Source organism: Mesoplodon densirostris, chromosome X (assembly GCF_025265405.1).
Source record: "Mesoplodon densirostris isolate mMesDen1 chromosome X, mMesDen1 primary haplotype, whole genome shotgun sequence".
NCBI classification, from domain to species: domain Eukaryota; kingdom Metazoa; phylum Chordata; class Mammalia; order Artiodactyla; family Ziphiidae; genus Mesoplodon; species Mesoplodon densirostris.
Genome location: NC_082681.1, coordinates 104,117,033 through 104,140,187, shown reverse-complemented (window position 1 = coordinate 104,140,187; position 23,155 = coordinate 104,117,033). Strand labels below are relative to the sequence as shown.

Below are 23,155 nucleotides of genomic sequence, written 5' to 3'. Positions count from 1 at the left end.
GAGGAAAAAAAGTCCATAGAAGGGCAGAGAACTAGATATGGATTTGAATCAAAATATTTTCTTTTTATCCCTTTATTGTTAGATCTGCTTACTTTGGGAAAGGAATCTGATTGTTCTTTCTAAGCATGTTTTTCTACTTAGCCAGAGGTTCATTTTGTCTTCAGAAAGTTGAAACTTGTTTGTGCAGATCCATGGGAATTGATGAGTCCTAACAGTAAAATTTTTTAAATCTTTCACATTTGGAAACAAGGAAGGAAGGGAGCCATTCCACCACAGAACAGTTTATGTCAATCATTTATGTTTGAACTGTAGTTAGAGTGATTGAGTGTTGGGAATATATTTTCTTTTTCATCCTTTCCAATATTCATTATTCATAAATTGACATTTTTGAAGAGAGAGCATTGGCTTTCAGTTGATATGAAGAAAGAAATGTCTAGACTTTCCTGAATCTTCTTGCTTTTGACCTTCTTCACTACCCACAATTAATTTGTCCTCCTTGATTCCTAAATATCGTCTTACATTGTGCCTCTGACTGATGGGGTGCAGCCCAGAACCTTAGGAGATGCCCTCAATGCTTTATGCCACTTGGATTAATGGAAATGTTACTATTAATTTTCAGCTCTTTCCTATCACCTCCGAACCCAGCTCTGTTAGAGTCATTTGTTTGCAAAGCATCTGAATGCACAAAGCCGGGTTGGGGGGAGTGGGGTTGCCCTGGCTGCTTCCCAGGGTGTCAAATTTTAAGGGGTACTAAACATCCCTGAAAAGGTAATGAGGTGGGGAGCTCCTCTCAAGAAAAGTATGGTATTAGCAGGAAGAAATAATGTCTGCTTGAGTAGATAAGTGAGGAGGGGACCCCATAGCTGAAGAGCAATTCATGGTTGATGAAAGACAGGTCTGATTAGAGACAGGGTTTCTGTTTTGCTGAATGGGGGATATAACTTGGGCCAGGCATGAATTGCTAAGGACATAGGGAAAAGGGGGTTTGCCTCCACTGGAGATTCCCCTCCATTGGAGATATCCTTTATCCCTTCCACCAGGCAGGATTCCTCAAAATAAACAGTGTACAAATATTTAAAGAACCTCTGAGACGGGCACCACGTCATCAGGGCAAGAACTGGCCCAGCTCTGAATGCGCTAGGTCCCCGTTCCTGGATTGAGTGTAGCTGTCACAGGCAGGCTGTTTTGCTCTGGGCCTGAAGATGAGTCCAAGGGTTTAGTGGACTGGAGAGGGAAGACACACTTTCAATACCCTAAGAACAGCTAAGGATCACTGGGTTACTGGGACATTGGAATGGCAGCTCTCCTTGGGAAGAAGTATGAGCGGTAATTTTCCAAACTCTGCCAGTGACCAGGTCACCTATATCTGCCTTGTCACTGGCACCCACCTGCTTTGGCTGCCAATTTACTCCCCTAAGCTCCTGCTCTGATACCAAGTTGATCTCTTTGTTTGTTTTTAAATTAATTGACTTTAGACTGAGAAGTTAGAGCAGTATTAGGTTTACAGAAAAATTAAGCAGAAAGTAAGAGTTCCCATATACTTCCACTCCCCTCCCCCCGCAAGTGTCTCCTGTAATTAACATCTTTCGTCGGTGTGGTATGTTTATTATAATTGATTGACCAATATTGGTACATTATTATTAATTAAAGTCCATAGTTTATATTAGGGTTCATTCTTGGTGTTTTACAGTTGTATGGGTTTTAGCAAGTGCCTAATACCATGTATCCACAATTACATTATCATACAGAATCATTTTGCTGCCCTAAAAATCCCCTGTGCTCCAACCCCTTGCAACCACTGGTCTTTTTTTACTGTCTCTTTTTTTTTTTTTACTGCCTCTCTATATTTTTCAGAATGTCATATAGTTGGAATCATACAGGATATAGCCTCTTCCGACTTGCTTCTTTCACTTATCAATATGCATTTAAGGTTCCTCCATGCCTTCTTGTGGCTTGGTAACTCATTTATGTCTGTTTTTCATTGTGGTAAGAGCACTTAACGTGAGATCTACCCTCTTAACAAATTTTTAAGTACAGTATCACTGTTTTTAGGGGGGGAGAGGGAGAAAGAGGGAGGGAGGGAGATAGAGAGAGGGAGGGAGGGAGGGAGGGGGAGAGAGAGAGAGAGAGAAAGGGAGAGGGGGAGGGAGGGAGGGAGAGGGAGAGATGGTTGAAAGATCTAAGAAACAATAATATTTTTTAAATTCCCTTGGGAATTCCCTGGCGGTCCAGTGGTTAGGACTCCGTGCTCTCACTGTCAAGGGCCTGGGTTTGATCCCTGGTCAGGGAACTAAGATCCCACAAGCCTCACAGCCAAAAAAAAAAAGAAAAAGAAAATTCCCTGGAGATGATGGGAGGTCTACATTCATTTTGCTAGTTTTCTTGGTTCTGTTTTGGCTACAAATGACTGTTCCTATTTACTTGTTTTGCCACATTTAGTACAAAATTAATAGCAATGCTTAAACACTTAACATGCCTACTTCTAAGCTTCTGTATGGAATATGCACCCAGACCAAAGCTTTGTGCCACTCTGTACTTCCTGCAAAGTGTAATGGCTTTTTCATTAAATTCACTTTCCTAAGATCTCTCCTGTGTTCTATTACAAGTTATTCCTGGGTACTTGAAGATGCATTGTGTGTCACCTATTCCTTCTGTTTTTATACTACTTGTCTTTGGAGCGAAGCTCATTTGCTGAATTGAGACACACAGATTGGATGACTATCTGGTGTCTGTTTCTAAGGCTAGATGATGTTGAACAACTCTTCATGGTGCTTAGCTGTTGAATCTAACCCTCATTTTGGTTCTTGCTCACTTATTTTCCTGTAAAGCTGAACCCTGACACCATCACTCCCTTTGCCCTCCCCTCAGTAAATCATGGGTAGTAACAAGGGAAGGGATCAGAAGTGACATTTATTGAGCACCTAGTGTAGTTCAGGGGCTTTACAAATTGTTATCTAATTTATTATCTGTGTTTTAAAAAGACAAAGGACCAAAAAAAAGAGTCATGAGTCTCAGAGATGTTAAATAACCCAACTAGTATATAATAGAGCCTCACCCTACATCTAGCTCCCCATTTCAGATCCCAAAGCCCATGCTCTTTGTTCTTCACCAAAATGTACCCCAGATAGAAATTCTGTGCTTGTTATGAGCTGGAGACTTGCTTCTCAAAGTGTGATTCATGAACCAGCAGCATTAGCTTTACCTCGGAGCTTGTTGGAAATGAAGAATGTTGGGTCCCAAGCCAGAATGAATCATAATATTCATTAGAACAAGGTCCTTAGTTGATCTGCAAGCACAATAAACTTTAAGAAGCACTGGTGTAGAGAATATGGCAGACGGGACCTTGATATTTAAGGTACTTGATACTTAAAAGACTGTTAGTTGTAGTTGATGTGAACATTGGCCTAAGACACACCCTATTTATCAGTCTTTTATTTAAAATTTTTATTGAAATATGATTGATTTACAATGTTGTGTTTCAGGTGTACAGAAAAGTGATTCAGTTGTGTGTGTGTGTGTATTCTTTTTCATATTCTCTTCCATTATAGGTTATTATAAGATATTGAGTATAGTTCCCTGTGCTATACAGTAGGTCCTTGTTGATTATCTATTTTTGTATAGTAGTGTGTGTATTTTAATCTTGAACTCCTAACATCCCTCCCCCCCTTTCCCCTTTGGTAACCATAAGTTTGTTGTCTATGTCTGTGAGTCTATTTCTGTTTTGTAAATAAGTTCATTTGTATCATTTTTTTAGATTCCACATATAAATGATATCATATGATATTCATCTTTGTCTGACTTACATCCCTTAGTATGATAATCTCTAGGTCCATCCATGTTGCTGCAAATGGCATTATTTCATTCTTTTTTATGGCTGAATAATATTCCAGTGCGTGCGTGCATGCGTGTGTGTGTGTGTACCACATCTTCTTTATCCATTCATCTGTTGATGGACACTTAGGTTGCTTCCATGTCTTGGCTGTTTTAAATAGTTCTACTATGAACATTGAGGTGCATGTATCGTTTTGAATTAAAGTTTTCTCTGGAGATATGCTCAGGAGTAGGATTGCTGGATCATATGGTAGTTCTATTTTAAGCTTTTTGAGGAACCTGCATACTGTCTCCATCGTGGCTGCACCAATTTACATTCCCACCAACAGTGTAGGAGGGTTCCCTTTTCTCTACACCCTCTCCAGCATTTATTGTTTGTAGACTTATTGATGTTGGCCATTCTGACAGGTGTGAGGTGATACCTCACTGTAGTTTTGATTTGCAATCAGTCTTTCTTTGAGTCCTTTCTCTTCCTCAATTTTGATTTCTCCCCATAAACACATGGATGCTTACTAGCATCCTTTTTTTTCTTGTGTTCTCCTGTTACTATCCTGAAGACATTCCCCAGTTTGTAGCTGACCTCATTTCAGAGTACGTGCAATGAAGACCTGGCTATTTTTTTTATTATGGATGAGTCTTCCAACCTGCTGAATCCAATGAGGACCAACTGAACCTAGATACAGTCCCCTCTAAGCCTGAGGAAGTAGAGCCCCTAAAAGCTCTATTCCATAATACCAGTCAGACAGACATCTTCTAGATGATGTCTCTTCTACTGTCCGTCAATATTGAGCACTGTGTGGCTGATGATAATCAGGTATGGAGAAAAGCATTTGGAGACCAGCTTGGCTTAGGCCAGTGAAAAATGTGAGGGCTGAGTCAGGAATACATTTTTGTTCATCCTGCAGAAGGATGAAAGAGGGTAATAGCTCTGCTACTTGTTGTGGATTTTGAGCAAGACGTTTCCACTCTCTGAGCCTCAGTTTTCTCATCTATAAACTGAGGGGCTTGGACTAAGTGCAATCCAACATTCCCTTGAGTTCTAAAGTTCTCTGATACCTTGTGCATGCTGAAATCCATTGACCTTAAGAAGCCATTGATTGTAAGGTGCAGCAGGGCTTCAGATACCACTAAAAAAGGGGGGAAATGCAGCCAATTATAACAGTAAGATGTTGTTCTGGATGTTCTACCTCTGTCTCTGCTTTTTTTTTCTCTTTGCCCTTCTTCACATTGCTCTATGCCCCAAGAGGCCAACCTTAATGAACTGCTTCATTGGGGCTGTCTTGCCCTGTGGATTTGGGTTGGGATTGGCCAAAGGAAGGAACCAGTAGGAGATTGAATGGTGGGAAGAAAGTGAGATTGATACAATTCTTCCCTTGGCTCTTTCCTGCTGGGTCACAAAGTGCCAGGGGTTACATTCCTCTGCTCAGTATTATAGCTCCTGGCAGGTGGCCTTCTCCTCCAGCTGGACCTACGGTCACCACTCCCTCCCTTCACCCCTTCAGGCCTATGAGTGGTAAAGTCCTCGACTGTGGCCAGTTTCACCATCCCTCATTACTTTCCCTTAACCTTGACCACACCTTTATGAATAGTTTTTTATTAATTTTTCCTCAATGCCACAGTCACAGTTTCAGTGTTCCGTTTGTTTCTGGCTGGGGCCTTAACTGATATAGTAATTGGAATTGGGGTGTTCTTAAGAAGTAGGCTCTCAAAGTAGAATTTTAGCTTTGTGTTTGAGGAGCATTACAGGCATGTGGCAAAGTAATAGATGCTTAGTTAGTCTGTCGGAATGAATGGGAAAAAAATGATCTTCCGATCTTTGTGCCTCTAATACCCAGAAAAAAACCAGGTAGCCAGAAATTAAGAGGGATTTCTCTTTTAGGTTTCTCAGAATGTGCAAAGATGGTCATTGAAAGAAGTTATGTTCCCTTAAAAAGATTCCCTTTGGTCTCTACAATAGACACCCCTGCTTCTGATTATCTTTGCTGATAGGAATGAAAAAAAAATTTCCCAGTCAATATTTGGGTACCAGGCACTAGAGAGTTTATTGCTTTGCTCTGGTAAAGACAGCACATCTGGAATAGCAAGAATGTCATCAATATGGTGGATGAGTCTGCTATTCCATATGTAAAGACAATCAAGATTCCTCTGGAGCCCATTATAACAAAGAGCCAGAGAGATGGTGATCTTTTCTTAGATAAGAGAGTAAAAGATAAACTGTTCTCTGTCATGTGAATGCACCATTATACTTAGACTCAAAGAAGACATTACATGGTCTCTCCTCTGACCTAGAAACTCAATTTACAGTGAAGAAAGTGCATCTGGGAGTTCGTGCTATGGAATTCATTGGTCGTACCATGTGTCTCAGCACCTGAAAATAGCTGGTTTGATAGAAGAATGGAATGGTTTACTCAAAGCTCAGTTATAGAATGAGCTGATATACAATTCTGAGTGAGGCTGGAGAGAATCTTACATGATAGAGTATATGCTTTAAATCAGCAGCCAAAATATGGTGCTGTAGCCCTTGTAGCCGAAACCCATGGGTTAAGGGACAAAGCTGTGCAAATGGGGATGGCCTTTCTCATTGTTATACCTAATAGCCTACTTAAGTAGTTTTTCCTATATGTCTGCATGAACTTGGGTTCAGTGAGCCTAAGGGCTGTGGTGTCCAAGGAAGGCACTAGCATTTTTACATAGGAAACTGTCATGGTTCTATTATATTGGAAGCTGAGAATGCCTCTTAAATATATGGCGCTCCTCACACCATTAAAGCTACAGGTAGAGAAGAGGTTACCTGTACTAGCTTAGGTGATTATCAAGCGGAAATTGCGTTGCTCATCCACAATGGTTACAAGGAGAACTATGGCCAGAGCTCAGGGGATTTATTGAGGCATCTCTCAGTACTCCATTGCTCAGTCATCCTGGCCAGGGGAAAACTGCAGCAACCCAATAAAAACGGCCACTGAGGAATCAGATCCTTCCCGAATGAAGGTTTGGGTCAATCCTCCAGGTAAAGCAATTCAGCTGAAGTGCTGGCAGAGAGTCAGGAGAATTTGAAATGATTATTAATGCAGATCTCATGACCAGCTACATAAGTGGGATTGAAGCATCTTTGTTTGGTCTTGATTAACTGTTTCTTCCACACTTTTTCTCCAGCTAGCTTCTGGAAAGAGCACTGGTGGTAGCTAAGATTTTAAGTTTCAGGTGGGCATATGAGAGAACTGATCCAGTAGTCGACAGTCAGGAAATGTTCTGATAGTATCTGACAGATGGTAAATAGTTCAGGCTTTATGAGCCGTCCAGTCTTTGTTGCGACTACTCATCTCTGCCATTGTGGAGCAAAACCAGCCATAAACAATATGTTAAAAATGTGTGTACCTGTGTTCCAATGAGGCTATTGACAAAAACAAATGGCCAGGCTGTTGGCTCTAGTTTGCTGACTTCAGTAGGTGATGGGGACATGAGATTTTTATTCAGACAAAAGAGTAGATGTTGAGGGTAGAAGGGATGAATTGTGCTGGGTGATCACTGTCTGCCCGACCAGAGTCCCTCTCTGCAATTTTCGAAACTGTGCTTTGCTCCTTCACCCTCTGGTTTTCAGTTGGCTTTGGCCAACTGGAGCCAATAGTGGGAGATCAGAGAACAGGAGGAGAGAAAGTTCAGGGTATTTATTCCCCATACTCCTTCCCTGCTGAGCTGAGGGTTGTTAAAGGCTGTGTTCCTCTATCACAGCTCTGCTTAGGTGGTCTGTCCTAAAACTATACGTAGAGTTCTCTCTGAATTCCAGTAATCACTCCCTCCGCTTGCCCTTCCGGCCTAGGGTGGTAAATGTCCTTGGATGCTACTAGCTTTGGAGTGCTTCAGTATCCCTTAATGGTTCCTTTTACCATGCTCACCCATTATAAGTAATCCTCTCATTATGTCGTCTTCAATTCCCACTAGAATCTGCCATCCATTTCCCACCAGGACTTAGACTCAAAAAATGTCATTGATTGTAAGACACTCTCCACTTCAGAGATGTTAAAATGTGGGGGGAAAAAGTGCATCTCAGGATCAATGAAATATGCTAATTGCAATATACTCCTGGTGAATGAATGAATCGATGAATGATTAATATTCACAGTGCAGCTCACCTCAAAGGACAGATACAGTGGAGTGCTGTGACAGATTGTGTGTTATTCAGAATGAACTTCAAAAATCAGAATCAACATTGATTCTTCTTAAGGATTTAGATGCTCTTTCTTAGTCTTGAGACAGGTAATCAATGGCAAGGTCATATCCTTGCCCGGGACTTCTGTTACACCAGAGCTAAAACATTAGAATGCTCTTGAGTCATTCCATTTCTCTTGAAATGAGATGACTCCAAAGAAACAGCTACCGACCTGGGTACAATTTGGGTTTTGGTGAAGCAGGCCAACTGACTGTTGTTTGTGACTCTTCATGAACTGAGTTCAGAGCTTTCCACAAGAAGAGGATGGTCCGGGAACATATTAGAGTCCTCACAAGTTGCAGTTAACTCACATTCACTGCCCTACGTGACAACTGGCATATGTTCTGGCCAAACCTATTTTAACAGCCATGGGCCTTCTTTACGGCCTAAGACATTACTTAGTCTAGGCTGCCTGTCTAGAACTTACCAACTCTTAAGCAAAACTAGTGACCCGTTCTGCATAGGCTGTCTGATTACAGAAATCTAGCAATAATTGAGGCTACTCAGACTAGTACAAGAGCTAATGTGCCTTTGGAAAAGTCTGCTGTGTTTCCTTTTTCTAATTCTTAAGTTCCTAATTGTTCCCGTAGAGAGAAAGAAACAAGTGTCTCTCCTCTGGCCCTCCTCTGGAGCAAAGCAACTCAGAGCACTGGTCCATGATAAAATAAGGAGCTTACATCAGAATGTAAATCAATGCACTGCTTCCTTTGCTGAGAAAGTTTTGCTATCAAAAAATATCAAACTAAATAATGCATTTATTGACATTACTGATTTACATTCTGGGGCCAGCTCCCTATTTCTTTGTGAACCACTAACAAATGGTCCAGGGACCAGTAGCCAGTAGGAGCATTCCTCTAGAGGGCCTTGGAAATCAGTCCCTTCACAAGATGGTCTTCTAAATTGCTGCCACTTACTGAGAAATGAGAGTATTTCTTCCCATTCCAATTTTCCAAGAAAGAGGTGACTCTTTTCTCCAAGCCTTTGAATCCATGCTTACTCTCAGAGGGCATCAGAAACCCACTTAATAGCCTGCCCAGGAGTCAAATGGAGTTCCATGAGACTCACAGACGCATCGAAAGATACTCAGAGAGAAGGATTCAGATTTGATCTGTGGTCAGACAGATGACAGTGTTTCAGTTCCATTTGACATCAGTTCGTTAGTCCCAGGGTACTGCTGCCTAAGTACAACATCATCCTACAGGGAAACTTGTCACTTCTGATAGAGAGAGACAGACAAACAAAACAAAATTCCAAACTCTGTGCACAGAAATTAAATTTCCCCCAAGCTTTGACACAGCCATAGAACAAACAGAAAAACAAAACCTTAGGCTGAGCATCTTCAGAAATGACATGATAATAATAGAAGTGTATTCCATTGCATGTGCACGCGCGTGTGTGTGTGGATGTATGTATACCACATCTTCTTTATCTGTTCATCGGTCAGTGGACATTTAGGTTGCTTCCATGTCTTGGCTATTGTAAATAAGGTTGCTGTGAACATTGGGGTGCGTGTATCTTTTCGAATTAGAGTTTTCTCTGGATATATGCTCAGGAGTGGGATTGCTGGATCATATGGCAACTCTATTTTTAGTTTTCTAAGGAAACTCCATACTGTTTTCCATAGGGACTCCACCAGTTTACATTCCCACCAGCAGTGTAGGAGGGTTCCCTTTCTCCACACCATCTCCAACATTTGTTATTTGTAGACTTTTTAATGATGGCCATTCTGACTGGTGTAAGGTGATACCTTATTGTAGTTTTGATTTGCATTTCTCTAACAATTAGTGATGTTGAGCATCTTTTCATGTGCCTGTTGACCATCTGTATGTCTTCTTTGGAGAAATGTCTATTTAGATCTCTTGCCCATTTTTTGATTGGGTTGTTTGTTTTTTTGATATTCAGTTGTATGAGCTATTTGTATATTTTGAAAGTTAAGCCCTTGTTGGTTGCATCATTTGCAAATATTCTCTCCCAGTCCTTGGGTTTTCTTTTCGTTTTGTTTGTGGTTTCCTTTGCTGTGGAATGGAATGGGATACTATTCAGCCATAAAAAAGAATGAAACATTGCCATTTACAGCAACATGGATGGACCTAGAGATTATAATACTAAGTATACTAAGAAAGAAAGACAAATACCATATGATATCACTTATATGTGGAACCTAAAATATGATACAATTGAACATATTTACAAAATAGAAACAGACTCACAGATGTAGAAAATAAATTTATGATTACCAAAGGGGAGAGGGGGTGGGGGAGGGATAAATTAGGAGTTTGGGGTTAGCAGATACAAACTATTATATATAAAGTAGATAAACAACAAGGTCCTACTGTATAGCACAGGGAACTATATTCAATAACCGGTAATAAACTATAATGGAAAAGAACATGAAAAAGAGTGTGTGTGTGTGTGTGTGTGTGTGTGTGTGTGTGTGTGTGTGTGTATCTGATCACTTTGTTGTACACCAGAAGCTAATACAACATTGTAAATCAAATATACTTCAATAAAAATTTTTTTTAAATATGAGAAATCCATCTTCACGCTGCACATTCACTGGTAAAATTGATTCTGATTAACAAAGATAGTTGCCTTGCATCATTTCTATGTCTTTCTCCTAAGGAGAAACAAGTGCTCTATTTTAGATGAGATAAGCATGCTTCTAACTTTGTAATGCAAACTCTAAACATTGGCCATAGGCAGAGAAGCAATGACTTTGGGAAGTGTTTATGTCAGTGGTTATACCGGCATCCTTCACACCTCATCCAAAATAGTGATTTACACTTTTGGCTGCACATGAGAATCCCCTTGTAAAGTCTCTCCAGGTCCTGTCTGCACCCAGGGAACTTCCATCTTAATCTCTGGGGATGGCACCAAGGCATCAGTCTTTTTTTAAAACTCCCCAAGTAATTCCATTGTGCATCCGAGGTTAAGAAAGACTGACACAAATGGTGTTGAGAGAACTGGTAGGCTAAGTATGATGTTTGCTGAAAAAGACATACCCCTTAGGGCACTAAGGTAAGGGGAACCTTCCAGTATCTCTTCTGTGACTCCAGGTTCCAAATTTAATATTGTTTAAAAGCAAGTAAAGCAGGAAGGAGAGGAAATATTCGTGATTTCTTGTGAAGATTAAATGAGATAATGTGTATGCAGTGTTTGGATTCTCGATGGGCCAAAAGAGTCCGTTCATCCCTGCTATTCATTTCTGATTAAATTAGTGAAGGATTATAGAATTTATTGATAGAAAGATAGCTGCAGGGAATTTCCTGGCGATCCAGTGGTTAGGACTCTGTGCTTTCACTGCCAAGGGTGCAAATTCAATCCCTGGTCGGGGAACTGAGATCCCACAAGCCACATGGCGCGGCCAAAAAAAAAAGGAAAGAAAGAAAGACAGCTGCAGACCACAGGAACAGATGCAGCAAATTTGAAGGGATTTTCCCCTTGCGCTTTGGGTCTCTACAAGGCACACTGTCCATGACTCCTGCCAGAGTTGAGAAAAAAGCCCAATTTTTGTTATTCTTACACGCCTTCCTACTCAAGCCTCTGTCACCATTCCAGAATTATATTCACAATCAGTGCACTTCAGTTTAAGGCAGCAGTTCACAGTGTGGTCTGCAGACCCTTGCACATTCCTAAAATCTTTTCAAGGGGTCTCCAAGGCCAAAGCTATTTTCCTTATTTACTTTTTCCTGCTGGGTTGACATTTGCTTCAATGGTCCAGAAGCAATCGTGAGTAAAACTGCAAGCACTTCAGATTCTTTGCCTAAATACACACACAGTAAGAAGATAAAACACCACTCTCATTTTTAAAAGTCCTGATGAAGCAGTAAAAATTATTAATGTCTTTAAGTCTTGACCTTTAAGTACGTGTGATTTTTAAGATTTTTTATGCGTGCCCAAGTTTGAGGGTTGTCTCAAGGAAAAGCACTAGTGCATTGGAGTTGCATATTGAACTGGCTGCATCTTGCAACTATTTTTATTTTAAAGAATAAATGACAGATAAACTATAGTTATTCAGGCTTGAGAACTGGGCACACGTTTTCTCAAAAATGAACAAAGTGAGCCTGTCACTTCAAGGAACAGTATGTGCTGCCAATGATAAAATTTCAGCTTTGAAGCAAAACAGCTTCCCAATACTTAGAGACATTTCTGGTAGGAGGATCGGTGATGACATTAATCAAGGTGAATTTTTGATACTGTATAACAAATTTTATCGACCTTTGGAAGATCTGCCTGACTCAGTGAACCAATATGTTCTAAATGACCAATGCATCAGTTATTGAATACAAAATCGTGCAAGGGTAAAAGATCCATTCAAAGTGCAAGATAGACCAATGGATTTTAATGCAACACAGTATACGAAGTTTTCCATAGTGACATTAATCTTTAAGGAACTACTACTTGCTGAGTTCTGGCGAAATGTAAAAGAAAACTATCCATAGTTATCTAAATAAGGCATTAAACTATTTTGCTCTTTTCCAAATGTATAATTCTGTGAAATCAGATTTTCTTCATATACTTCAATCAAAACAACATTGATATTGCAACAGACTGAATGGAAAAGCATATATGAAAATCTAGAAGTCTGCTTTTATGGCACACTTTGAAGAGACTTGCAATCATGCAAAATAATGCCACACATCTCGCTTTTTTTAAAAGTTTGAGAAGCATATGTAGTTTTTCTAAAAAAATGTGCTCTCTGAATTAACATGAGTTTATTTTTTTCCTAAATGAATTGAAATATAAATTATTTAAAACTTTTTGAGTCTTAATTGAGGTACCACTGACATATTAGTTTCAGGTGTAAAACATAATGATTCAATATTTGTATATATTGTGAAATGATCACCATATGTGTAGTTAACATCTGTCACCATACATATTTACAAAAAAATTTTTTTCTTGCAATGAGGACTTTTAAGATCCACTCTCTTAGCAACTTTCAAATGTGAAATACAATATTATTAACAATCGTCACCTTGCTGTTATTACATTTCCATGACTTATTCATTTTACAGCTGGAAGTTTGTGCCTTTTGACCCCCTTTATCCATTTTACCAACTATCTCCATCTCTCTGGTGACCACCAATCTGTTCTTGAGCTTGGGGTTTGTTTGTTTTTTAGACTTCAAGTATAAGAGGTATCATATAATATTTGTCTTTCTCGGGCTTTCTTACTTCCCTTAGTATGATAATCTCTAGGTCCATCCATGTTGCTGCAGGTGACATTATTTTATTCTTTTTTTATGGTTGAATAATATTCCATTGTATTATATATACCACAGCTTTTTTATCCATTCATCCATCAGTGGACACTTAGATTGTTTCCATAGCTTGGCTATTATAAATAATGCAGCAATGAATATGGGGGTGAATATATATTTTTTGAATTAGTGTTTTCATTTTCTTCAGATAAATAACCAGAACTGGAATTGCTGGATCATATGGTGGTTCTATTTTTAAGTTTTTGAGGAACCTTTATACTGTTTTTCATAGTGACTGCACCAATTTACATTCCCACCAATAGTGCACAGAGTTCCCTTTTCTCCACATCCTCACTAACACTTGTTATCTGTCTCATCTTTTTGATAATAGCCATTCTAACAGGTGTGAGGTGATATTTCTGTGGTTTTGATTTGCATTTCCCTGATGATTAGTAATGTTGAGCATCTTTTCATGTACCATTGGCCGTCTATATGTCTTCCTTGGAAAAATGTCTATTCAGATCTTCTCTCTGTTTTTAATTGGATTGCTTGTTGTTTTGCTATTGAGTTGTATGATTTAATATATTTTGGATATTAACCCTTTATCAGATATACAATTTGCAAATATATTCTCCCATTTGATAGGTTGCCTTTTCATTTTGTTGATGATATCCTTTGCTGTGCAGAAGCTTTTTAGTTTGACTCTTTTTGCTTTTGTTGATTTCACTTTTGAAGTCAGATCCAAAAAATCATTGCCAAGATGATGTCAAGAAGCTTACTGCCTATATTTTCTTCTAGGAGTTTCATGGTTTCAGGTCTCACATTCAAGTCTTTAATCCATTTTGAGTTGATTTTTGTGTACAGTGTAAGATAGTGATCTAGTTTCATACTTTTGCATGTGGCTGTTCGGTTTTCCCAACATCATTTATTGAAGAGACTGTCCTTTCCCCATTGTATATTCGTGGCTCCTTTATTGTAAATTAATTGACCATACATGCATCGATTTATTTCTGGACTCCCTGTTCTGTTCCATTGGTCTGTGTGTCTGTTTTTAGGCCAATACCATACTGTTTCAATTACTATAGCTTTGTAATGTAGTTTGAAATCAGGGAGTGGAGTGTGATGCCTCCAGATTTGTTCCTTTTTCTCAAGATTGCTTTAGCTATTCAGGGTCTTTTGTAGTTCCATATGAATTTCAGAATTGTTTATTCTGTTTCTGTGAAAAATTACATTGAAATTTTGATAGAGATTGCATTGAATCTGTATATTTCATTGGGTAATATGGAAAATTTAACAATATTCTTACAGTCGATGGGCACGGAATATCTTTTTGTTTACTTGTTCCTTCAGTTTCTTTTATCAATATCTTATAGTTTTCAGTGTACAGGTCTTTCACCTCCTTGGATAAATTTATTCCTAGGATCTTTTTGTTTCCTTCTAGTGTATTCTTCATTTCAATTATTGTGTTGTTCATCGCTGATTGTTTGTTCTTTAGTTCTTCTAGGTCCTTGTTAAGTATTTCTTCTATCTTGTCAATCTGTGCCTCTATTCTCTTTCCAAAATCTTGGATCAACTTCACTATCATTACTCTGAATTCTTTTTCAGGTAGATTGCCTATTTCCTCTTCATTTATTTGGTCTTGGGGGATTTTACCTTGCCCCTTCGTCTGCTTGCTGTACAGTAGAAACTAACACAACATTGTAAATCAACTATACTCCAAAAAAAATTAATTTTAAACAAGTAAAAAAAAAAATAAAGGTGCCATGCTCAATAAGTATGACACATGAATAAAAAAAATTTATTCCTAGGTATTTTATTCTTTTTGGTACAATTGTGAATGGGATTGATTTCTTCTCAGTTTTAATTTCTAGCACAGTAAATACTGGTAGATGTAACCAACATAAATGAAAGTGCTTTGGAGTCCTCCAAAAGTTTGAGAGCTACTGGTTTAAGGAAATGTTTACACACATAGGCTAACCTCATTTTCGTTATTGCACAGTTAAATTAGTAATTCATCAGTTTGATCTTGTGGACATTTGGTTTTAGGCTTTGTTGAGCAGATCTATTTCAGTTTACCTTAGACCAGAGGCTTAGTCTTTACTTCTGGGTTTTCAGTGGAAGCCCAGCTTGTTCAAAGAGCCCCTTTACCTTGCTTGATTCAATCTCCGGCACCGACCAGCTACTGAGATGTCTGTTCAACTGTTCTTTCAGCTGTTGTTTTGCCCCTGGACTCCTTGGAGCTTTGCTCTGCACATGCACACTTCAGGGGTCAGTTAAGGATTTGAGATGAATTTATAGGCATATTTGGAGCCTCCCTCCCTGTGGCTTTCTCCTCTCTCATGTCTCCTTCTCAATTTCTAGCCTCTCTAGCCACTCTACCTCTGTCTTGCGAATCCTTAGCTCAGTAAGACTGCATCCTTCTGCTTGAGCTCCATGTCCAATTCACCAAGCAAATGGAGGAGGCTTCTGAGGAAAAGCCCACTAAATGTGGATCTCATCCAGTGTGCTTCCATTCTTTGAGGGTCGTATCTTCTGTAGTCTTTGCCTGCTTTTGGTTGAATTCCAGTGAACTCAGGCGACTTCTTTTGTTGTTGTTTTTCCAGATTTATAATTATCAGCAGGAGAGTTCGTATGGTATGAGCTACACTGCTGTTAAATGAAATGGAATTACTGTCTTTTCTCATATTTGAACCAAGATCAGCAAGGCCATGTCCTCATCTGTGGGGAGACAGCAGAGTCAATACCATGTCCTTGAAAAATATGTCCTCCTCCAGCTGTGCCGTGTTCTAGAAGCTCTATTTTCCCACAATCCACATACTGACTCTAATTTTATATTGTCTTATCTATGTGCTTCTGATGTTGGGCCAACATCATTTTCTCACAGACTACCCCTTCATCCTTGGTGGATGGTCATCTATCTAACATCCTTTGCTTGTACTTGCGTTTTGTTATTGATTCCCATCATTATATATGTCTTTTTAAAACATGCTTTCTGGTTTTTGACCATTTTACATCATTGTGGACTTATAGTTCAGTTGACATTGATTGTTGTCATATTTTTGGTATTCAAACTGTAAGCAGTTGGCCTTTATTAGCTCTTTCTTCAGACTAACTTATTTATTCCTTCATTTTTTACTTTTTTGTTGAAGTATAATTTACCTACAATGAAATGTACCTATTTAAAGTGTACAGTTGGACGTGTTTTGAAAAATGTATACAGCCATGCAACCCACATCCCTATCAAGATAGAACATTTCTAACACCCCATGATGTTTCCCTTATGCTTCAGTCCAATCAGTTTCTCCCCTGGTAGATGAAACCACCATTGTGCTGATTTCTGTCACTACAGACTACTTTTGTCTGTTTGCAAATTTCATATAAAGGGAATTATACAATATGTACTCATTTGGGTCAAGCTTCTTTCACTCAAGATGATTTTGAATTTCATCTATATGTTGCACATATCAGTCGTTTGTTCATTTTTATGGCTGAGCAGTATTCCATCTTGCCAGCTTATATATTCTCTTGGGCCGTTTCCAGTGGGGATTATGATGAATAAAGCTTCAAGCCTTTTTGAAGCTTTATTTTCTGTTCTCTTAAGTAAATACCAAGGAGTGGAATTGTTGGGTCTTAGGGAAGTATGTTTAACTTTATAAGAAATTACCGGTTTTTCCAAAGGTATTGTATTGTGGTTTTCATTTTTTATTTCCCTGATGACTAAAGATGTTGAACATCTTTTCATATGCTTTTCGGGTATTCATATGTCTTCTTTTTGAACTGTCTGATTAAATCTTTTGCTAATTTTTTAACTTTTACTATTCACTTGCAGGGGCTCCTTATCTTCACTTTAAAAAAATATTACCTCAGTTACCTCTGAAAGTATTCTGACCTTCTGAAAACAACAAGATGTCTCAGGCTCCCTTTTGAGTTTTCCTGCCCCACACATGGAACCAACTACAGTTGACCCTTGACCAACACAGATTTGAACTGTGTGGGTCCACTTATATGTGGATTTTTTTTCAATAGTAAATACTACAGAACTACATGATCTGAGGTTGGTTGAATCCATGGATGCAGAACCACAGATACAGAGGGCCCACTTTAAAGTTATATGCAGATTTTCAACTGTGGAGGGGGGCTCAGCACCCCTTACTCCCACACTGTTCAATAGTCGGCTGTACTCTCTAGGGAATCCTGTGACCTTCTTGTGGAACTCATGATGATAATCTGTGTAACCTCTCTCAGACCCTGAAACAAGAAGAGCCAGGCCCAGCCCTCACCATAGAGCCAGTTCTGACCAGGGTAGGGGGCTGGACCTAGATCTTCCTGCCTTGAAGTCTAGGACAGGATACTTAAAAATCACCATGAGAGTCAGTTCTGGCCCCAAAACATTGTACCCTAAAATGGGAACCTCAAAGCCTGTTAAGTTCATCCATGCTGATTTCTATAATCCTTCAGTTATAAGCATGAGACATCTTGCCAATCCTCTCACTAGTCTTCTGTTGTCCTGTCATTCTCATACTGCTCTGAGTATGCCCCAGCTGAACTCTCTCCCAGAGCTTTCTGTGATGCCTTCTGGATCACTGCGACACACACACACACACATTTCATAGTAAGCTAACCTTCCTAAATCTTTGGTATCTTTTCAGAACAATCCTAAGTAAATCCTGACTTTCTCCTGCATCACTTTTCAAAGAGGATATTGTTCTTTCTTTGCTTTTTTTTTTTTTACATCTTTATTGGAGTATAATTGCTTTACAATGGTGTGTTAGTTTCTGCTTTATAACAAAGTGAATCAGTTATACATATACATATGTTCCCATATCTCTTCCCTCTTGCATCTCCCTCCCTCCCACCCTCCCTATCCCACCCCTCTAGGTGGTCACAAAGCACCAAGCTGATCGCCCTGTGCTATGAGGCTGCTTCCCACTAGCTATCTATATTACATTTGGTAATGTATATATGTCCATGCCACTCTCTCACTTTGTCACAGCTTACCCTTCCCCCTCCCCGTGTCCTCAAGTCCATTCTCTAGTAGGTCTGTGTCTTTCTTCCTGTCTTACCCCTAGGTTCTTCATGACATTTTTTTTCTTAGATTCCATATATATGTGTTAGCATACAGTATTTGTCTTTCTCTTTCTGACTTGCTTCACTCTGTATGACAGACTCTAGGTCCATCCACCTCACTACAGATAACTCAATTTCGTTTCTTTTTATGGCTGAGTAATATTCCATTGTATATATGTGCCACATCTTCTTTATCCATTGATCGGATAATGGACACTTAGGTTGTTTCCATCTCTGGGCTATTGTAAATAGAGCTGCAATGAACATTTTGGTACATGACTCTTTTAGAATTATGGTCTTCTCAGGGTATATGCCCAGTAGTGGGATTGCTGGGTCGTATGGCAGTTCTATTTGTAGCTTTTTTAGGAACCTCCATACTGTTCTCCATAGTGGCTGTACCAATTCACATGCCCACCAGCAGTGCAAGAGTGTTCCCTTTTCTCCACACCCTCTCCAGCCTTTATTGTTTCTAGATTTTTTGATGATGGCCATTCTGACTGGTGTGAGATGATATCTCATTGTAGTTTTGATTTGCATTTCTCTAATGATAAGTGATGTTGAGTATCGTTTCATGTGTTTGTTGGCAATCTGTATATCTTCTTTGGAGAAATGTCTATTCAGGTCTTCTGCCCATTTTGGGATTGGGTTGTTTGTTTTTTTGATATTGAGCTGCATGAGCTGCTTGTAGATTTTGGAGATTAATCCTTTGTCAGTTGCTTCATTTGCAAATATTTTCTCCCATTCTGAGGGTTGTCTTTTGGTCTTGTTTATGGTTTCCTTTGTTCCTTCTTTCATACTCCAATATTTCTTGGTTGAAGGGTACTGCCGATATCTTCCCAGTTCTCCACTGCCCTTTCCAATTGTTGTTCATTTTTAACCTAACCTAAGCAAAAGACTTTGTATGAGATTCCTGCCCCCTAGCATATGACTTTCCATCAACCTCCCCTTACAGCCACCAAACTACATTCTGTTCTCTCCTCCGCACTTATATAAGCCTTTGGAACTTGAATCTCATTTATCTTCCCTGCCTTAACTCTTGCCAAGAGGTCTTATTATCCATGTGGACAACCCATCCAAGTCTCTGACATCCCAATTCCAAGGATGTTTTCCTCCATTCTTTGGCTGTCACCACCTATTTTCTAAATGCCTCCTATCTTTATATTCATTACACTCAGTGTTCCACCACCTGGGGATCACTAGCCCTTCCCTGTATTCTTTCAATATGTTAGTCCCATTACTGTCCTTATTTCTTTTTAGACTGATCCTGGACCTCGTTGGGTCATCACATTTTCTCAGTCCTACAATCAACTCCCTCAACCTTGTCCTGCCACCTTTAGCACAACCTTCCACCCCTAGATCAGTTCTCCAACATGCCTTCTCTCTTCCTCCACCTGGATGATTAGCATTGCTGAAGAAAAATGGTTATTTGTGCTGATTGGTTTCATGATGGCGTGTGTGATATTTCTCCAAAAGATACTTGAATATCTCCATTAACTATAGAATTTCAAGGAAGAAAAGTCCAACAAATCTAGTGTTTGAAGACTACAGGTTTTTTTTTTGTTGTTGTTGTTGTTGTTGTTTTTGCCACACCGCACAGCATGCAGGATATTAGTTCCCTGATGAGGGATCAAACCTGCACCCCTGCATTGGAAGTGTGGAGTCTTAACCACTGGAAGTCCCTGGAAACTACACTTTTTATTTTGCTGTATCACTCAAGATCTAATTTCAGAAAATAGAATCTACTACAGCTAGAATTAAACAGAAAGGATTTCCTCCTTATCTAGAGATGAAAGACTGAAGAAATATACTTTATACTGAACTCGGAGAACACCTCCCTAAACCAGTTGGGACTGCCAAGGGAGCTGCCAAGAAGCTATAAGATCAGGAATTTGCCTACCACATTGGGAAACTACCATTAGATTTGCTTGTTCTAGAACTATTCCATTATTGCTACCATCAAGAAGCCATGGTCCCAAGGGGAGGGGAAAGGGTAAGCTGGGAGGAAGTGAAAGTAGCATGGACATATATACACTACCAAAAGTAAAATAGCTAGCTAGTGGGAAGCAGCTGCATAGCACAGGGAGATCAGCTCAGTGCTTTGTGTCCACCTAGAGGGGTGGGATAGGGAGGGTGGGAGGAAGACACAAGAGGTAGGAGATATGGGGATACATGTATACGTATAGCTGATTCACTTTGTTATACAACAGAAACTGACACACCATTGTAAAGCAATTATACTCCAATAAAGATGTTAAAAAAAAAAACAGCAGCTATGGTCCCAATAAAGAAGCTGCTGTCAATTATTGGCAAAAAAACCCCATATTGCCTCAGCCACAATCTCCAATAATGTGCATGCTCTGGGTTTATCTTCTCTTTCCACACATTGATTTAATTTCAAAGCCAAGTCACACTTGAGTACATCTGACTGATGGAATCTTTTTTTGTTTGTTTCTTTTTAAATTTTTTATTGAAGTATAGTTGATTTACAGTGTTGTGTTAGTTTCTGCTATACAGCAAAGTGATTCAGTTATACATATATATAGACATTCTTTTTCATATTCTTTTCCATTATGGTTTATCACAGTATATTGAATATACTTCTCTGTACTATATAGTAGGACCTTGTTGTTTATCCATCCTGTATATAATAGCTTTCATCTGCTAACGCCCAAACTCCCAATCCATCCCTCCCCCAACCTCCCCTTGACTGATGGAATCTTAATCACTTCTCAGACTGTAGCTACAAAGGAATCTGGGGAATATAATAGTTTGTATGTCTTTCATCATCTACATGCTAAAAAGGGTTGAATACATATTAAGCAAACCTATATACATTATCGACCATACTGCCCTGTCCTAAAGATCATTGAATGATTCTCTAATATAAAAGATTTTAGATGCTGTAGAAGGTAGTCTTCAAACTGCCAACCCGCCCCCCCCCCCCCCCCCCCCGCAGTGATGCTCACCTCTTGGTATCCATACCCTTGTATACTCCCCTCCCTCACTGAATAGGGCTGACCTATGTGATGAGTAGGATTCTATGGAAGTAACCACCTTCTTTTGAGGCTAGGTCATAAAAGATACTGTCATTTCTACTTTGATCTCTCTTGGATCACTTCCATTGGAAGAAGCCAACCACCTTGTTATGAGAACACTCATGCAACTCTGTGAAGAGGCCCACTTGGGGAATAACAGAGATCTCCTCCAACAACCACTGCCAACTTGCCAGTCATGTGAGTGAGCTGCCATGGAAGTGGATCCTCCAGCCCCAATCAAACCTTCAGATGACTGTAGCCCTGGACAACATCTGACTGCAACCCCATGAGAGACTGCAAGCCAGGATTGTTTAGCTAAGCTGCTCCCAAATCCATGACCCAGAGACATTGTGAGAGATAATAAATGTTTATTGTTATGTTGTTACTAAGCTTTGGGGTAATTTTTAATGCCTAAGTAGATGCATAATATAGTTACCAGCATGTTGGACATTAATCTTTTCTTCAGTGTGCTTTGGATGATCTCATTGCCTTTTTTTTATTCCCCACCCCATTCATCTAAGTTCAAGCCCAAGAGCTGAGGGCTTGAAGAGGTGAAATCTGCAGTTCTCTGGGAATGGCCTGGACTCTTCTACCTTCTGGCTTAGCCTTCACTAAGCCTTCTGATAATGGTCAAGCAGTTCCTCCTAGACCAACCTCCCACAGACAACTGTATGTGGACAAAATATAAAAGAAAACAACTACCTGAAGGTACTGAAGAGCGACCAAAAAACAGACAGATACCAGACGGTGGTCATCACTTGGAAGAGGGCACGTATGCTAGGTGAATCATCAGGGTTTGCTGGGTTTTGTGTAAGGGCAGGTTGCTATATGCACCATGCTGGGGTTGGGGAGGAGGCTTAAATGAAAATAGTCTTAGTGGTTTGAAGAACCAGAGGAAAGGGTAGGAGCAACCATAGCAACTGAAAAGTCAGAATGGAAATCCCAGAAAGGAGATAACCAGAAGTGGGCAGCAGAGAACGGGAGCTCCAGATTCTGTATATAAACTACCTAAATTTCTCACTGGTCACTGTACCTCATGTGCAGGCCGGGAGTAAGGGGCAGGTTCCAAGTAGCCCAGTGAAGTTTAAAAGAACTGAACTGAGATTCCAGCTGCTGTCTACCAAAACAGAGTTTGAGTTCTGCCAATATAATTGCCTGCTGCTTCATTACGCACACACATACACACACGCACACACACGCACACATGCACATGTAAAAGTGCTGCTGTGCCAAACAGTATGACCAAGCAGAACTGAGGATTGTTTGTTTTCATGGGGTCCAAAAGGCACATAGAAAAGTCCTGTAAGATTTGCAGTGAAAAACCAGTCCTCTAGAGAGAGCCTATTAATCTTTGAAATGGCCCCAAATTTTGGTGTAGGGTATGTATGTATGCATGCACGTATATATATGTATTTTTTATTGAATAAATTTGACATGTAACATTTTGTGGATTTAAGGTGTATAATGTGCAACTATGATATATTTATATATTGCAACATGATTGCAATTTTAGCAGTATTTATGACTTTACATAATTTTAGTATATATTTTTGTCTATATTCATTATACTGTGAATTAGATGTCTGTGGCTTATTTACTACTCATTGCAAGTTTGTACCCTTAAACAACATCAGTCTTATCCCCTACCCTCTGGTAACCACCATTTCACTCTGTTTTTTACAGGTTTGACTTTTTAAGTTTCCACATGTAAGTAATATCATGCAGTACTTGTCTTTCTCTGTCTTATCTTCCTTGGCATAATGTGCTCAACGTCTATCCATGTTGTCACAAATAGCAGGATATTCTCCTTTC

General features: G+C 39.5%; 1 protein-coding gene across 8 annotated transcripts in view; it reads left to right on the top strand.

Moving 5' to 3' along the window:
- Nucleotides 1-23,155, top strand: part of SYTL5 (synaptotagmin like 5) — a 254,832-nt gene that overhangs the window by 177,228 nt on the left and 54,449 nt on the right. For 4 of the 8 annotated variants that reach the window (XM_060088148.1, XM_060088149.1, XM_060088147.1 and 1 more), the window contains one exon: nt 19,566-20,419. The exons of 3 other annotated variants lie outside the window; for them this stretch is intronic. The gene's annotated coding sequence lies outside the window, so the exon portion shown is untranslated. Of the gene's footprint in view, nt 1-19,565; nt 20,420-21,436; nt 22,789-23,155 lie in introns of those variants that run through there. One more of the 8 variants, XM_060088142.1, reaches the window with a different exon arrangement.